Here is a 4,142-nt window from a genome sequence, read left to right on the forward strand (position 1 = left end):
ACAAGCCATGACTAATAACCTAGTTTAGGCCTAGCTGGTAGATAACTTCCTGTTTGCCTACATTCTCTTTACACCTATTGGTTGGGGTATGTATACCCATGATTTTCCGCACCCGTATCATGATAAGAATTTGGCAGCATCTAGCATGTCTATGAGTGTATAGACATGCATGTGATGCTTCCTACCCGACTGATCATGGATTGGATATGGAGGCATAAATATATCTATAGATCAGTCGGGCAGGAAGCATCACATGCTATGTCTAATACATATTTGCAATAGTTAATATATATATATTTACATCACATACATCTGAATTATATAAACTTAATGTCATTTACACACATAACGTAGTCCACAGATGCAACACCCAAATTTCAGTATGGCATTCAGAATTTGATTTGGTTGATTGAGAAGGGGGCCGCGCGAACGCGAGCCCCCACTGCCACAAATTATGACGTGCACTCTCCCACATTGGGGAGATGCTAGGGCAAACAGCCCCTCCTGTAGTGCAATGGAGGCGCCGGCCCTAAGCCATCGGCCTTGCTGATCACCGATAGACCCCGCCCAGGTAAGTATGTTCTGCTGCTGCTCAAAGCACTCGATTTATACCTCCCTTCCTCCCCGTCCTCTCTATGTGGGACAAACAGACACACACTCCACACTTTTCCATTTCTGCTCTTTTTTGTATCTATCTTCATTTGCCGTGACACACTCCGCACTACTACTAGTACTACTTTTACTAACCATTCCATGTTGTTTCTCTCCTTGCACCATGACCTGACACCTCCTACACCACCACTATTGTATACAACACGAACGAGTTCCAATTTCAAAAATCTAACAATTTGGATCCACGCCTTGGATTGATTATTAGCATTGGTGCACTTATGTGGATGAACTCTTCATTCAAGAAATCATACGGTTTCATACTTCCCTTATTTTGACCCTTGACAAATTGTCCAATGTTGGATGCAACATTTGAGGCATGTGGAATACTATCAATCCCAAATTGTAGAGGAATAGCATCCATTGGATTGTTGCACAACCATGTATTATAATGGGATGTAGTCAAGGTGGAATAGTGATGTGTGTGGGGGGAATATAGAATTGTTGGTACTAATAAGTGGTACTAGAATTGTTGTTATTGTCCTATGCCAATACGTGTGGGGGGAATATAGTGTGCAATTTCTTGCTTGAAAACGTCATATGCCGATATGAGTGTGTGGGAATGTAGTGGTAGACATGGGAGAGTTCATGCCAATGAAGATATAAAGCTTTTTGAGCAAGCAGGGGTATTTATATATTAGAAGATATACTCTGCCTTCCTTCAATCTACTCCCAACCAAGCAATTCTGCGTAGCGTGCGCGTGCGTGCATGCGTGCGTGTGTTGGGGGGAAGAGCTGAGTTCTCCCCTACAATTGCTTATAACCCAATAGCCATTCTTGGCACATACAAGTGGACGTGCATGTCTCGAGGGTGGATAATGCACAACACGCTTTCTATTAAGATGGAGTATAATGCACGACATGTAAAAGGGTTGTTCAAAAAGTCGAGCACACGGATGGGCAAGTTTTACATGTACAACATGTGCATCTAGAATACATGCTTCCCTCGACACCACGATGCTCAACATTCGATAAACAAACACAAAACAAAGAAAGAATGTGAGTGCGAACTTTCTCCTTATAACCCAATTGCCATTCTTGGCACATACAAGTGGACGTGCAGGTCTGGAGGGTGGATGTTGTGACGTGGCGAAACCAAAGGCAGAATGTAGGGAAATGAGGGGAGAAAGAGAAGATGTAAAATCAATGTAAATATAATCTCAAAAGTTTATGTGGAGGAGAAGACATATTCTATATTCACACAAGTCCTTGGGCACAATGTGTTGTAGAGTTTGTGGTTTAGAAGTTTGATGTTCAAGGGGAATAAGGTCACATCCTAGAAGAAGGGCTCAAACCTGCCTTGTGACCGATATGCCTTGTGGTCAAAGAAATCCAAATAATGCTTATTGTCTCCCTAACATGTTGCCTAATTACACCCTAGGTGTTGTTAGGACATATAGACCCCATGGAGACCATCATAATAATCCATTTTGCCAGCTCCAATTGTACCACATATCCCAATATTTAATGGAGTAGAAAGGAACTTTCTTTAATGATGAGGGTAAAACTCTAGCTCCTCGAAGAAAAAACCAAGGGTGATAGAACATCTTGAATTAATGATGCATAAGTACCCAAATTGTGTTAGCCAATTGGCATGTAATGAATCTATGCTTGGCATCTTCCTCAATCACTGGACAGATAAAACACACCCCAATGTAAGGCAACCCATCCACCAAAGAAACACTTGGCATGGAAGGAAGACAAGAATGCCATCCAACCTCACCACAAGTAATACGCTATGAATGTAAAACATTCATCACTAACCAAGCTCCATCTTCAATCAAATTATGATATGCATCATTGGGGTGCATCACCGATTGTTTTTTAATATCGTCAAATAAGCAAAATTTCCGCAACTCATCTACCATCAAACCTGAAATAGGGTTCACAAGAAAGCACTGCCTTTAGTAATCACCAACTATAGCCGTGTCTAGGAGGCATATGAAACCTAATGTTCAGTTTCCTAAATGCGATGATGTACTTGCATGCCTTAAAACAATATTTTGTGTTGGTATCAATTGTATAGTTGTCTACTCACAAACATTTTCTGAATCTTCTCAAATCATTCCATGCATTTAGTGAGATAGTGCTACCCCACATTTCTAGTATAGAGCAAGACTTGGGCCACCATTTCATTAACTAGAATTCTCATTCATGAGTGTCACATTCCATTTATTCTCCAACATGTGATAACTTTTCCAAGTAGGTCAAGGCTATTTTCAAAACATTCACTCCATAGATTCATGGCATGTAGACCAAATGGAAGCAACCTCATCCTCAAAGGTGTCCATGTTATGTCAACCAATTTTATATATGAATGTTTTTTTGTGACATATACATTGCTTTCATGGAAGCGGGAGCCCTTATTTGTCATTCACTACCAGCATGAATCATGCATTTTCTTTGATGTTGCACGTGTTAATTTATCTAGTACCTTTGTTGCTTTGACGAAGATTATTGATCATGAGGATTGTATTTCTTAATGGGGTATATTAAAATAAAGTATCATCCACACACAACATAATAGAGAGATGGATTTGGGTTTCGAACTCAAGACATAATGTAGTAGTGTAATAGCTTGCCGTTAGGGTCAGGTAATTACGATAAAAGAAAAAAGAAAAAAAGAAAAAGAGAGAGAACAAATATCATCCACACATAGAGATGGAGACCAAAAGGTCATGGGTTCAACCCCTACATTCCACAATGGCATCTAGTCAATTAAGAGATATGTTTGAAGTAAAAAATTTATGTTTGGAGCCCAAGACATTACGCTAGTAGTGTAACAACTTGCCACTAAGGTAAGCTAATTATGGAAAAAAGAAAGAGAGATATTTTTTAGAGTCGATATTGATTAAGGGGACCTAAGTACCTAAGTACAGAAGTAGTTTCTTGACCTACACCTCCTTCCAAAGAACAAATATTCACACTTTGAAGCACAAAGTTTCAATGTGTAAACAAGGGATACACATGACCTCAGCCTTCTAGGTGTTGTTTTTAGTGTGACACTCACGCTTTCATAAATTACACTATGTGTAGAGCACATAAAAAGCAAGAGATATTGATCCTTTACTAGCCCCTCCTCATTTACCTTGCATGCCATATATATGACAACTTTGATGCTATAATGCAACTTCAACACCTAGTTTGTGTGATCAACTTTGAAGGTGTGGGCTCTACAAGAGTTCAAATTTCATGTTAGGAATGAGACAGATCCAAGAGATAGGTACACACACACACACACACACACACACACAGTTCAACATACCAAAGCTAAAACAAAAGATCGCCTTAGCCACAAAGATCACTTCAAAAAGTATCGCATAATGTTAACATGAAAACAAAATTGTGACATAGCTAGAATATATATCGCTTTTTGACACTATTGATGTATATTTTGATGCAATCCTTTAGATTAGCAAAGAACATAATGATTAATGCAAAATTGGGACAACAAAGGAGGTATAGATTCCATC

At 39.4% G+C, this 4,142-nt stretch overlaps 1 non-coding gene across 1 annotated transcript; it reads right to left on the reverse strand.

Annotated features, from left to right (window-relative positions):
- Window positions 1-414: 414 nt before the first annotated feature.
- On the reverse strand, window positions 415-579 carry LOC147852748 (U1 spliceosomal RNA). Its single transcript, XR_015531340.1, has one exon. It is a non-coding gene; the product is annotated as a U1 spliceosomal RNA (small nuclear RNA).
- Between the last annotated feature and the right edge of the window lie 3,563 nt (window positions 580-4,142).

This window comes from Azolla caroliniana, unplaced genomic scaffold, assembly GCF_043228905.1.
Source record: "Azolla caroliniana isolate FFs.n. ecotype wild unplaced genomic scaffold, voAzoCaro1.0.p SCAF_17, whole genome shotgun sequence".
In the NCBI taxonomy this organism is placed as follows: Eukaryota; Viridiplantae; Streptophyta; class Polypodiopsida; order Salviniales; family Salviniaceae; genus Azolla; species Azolla caroliniana.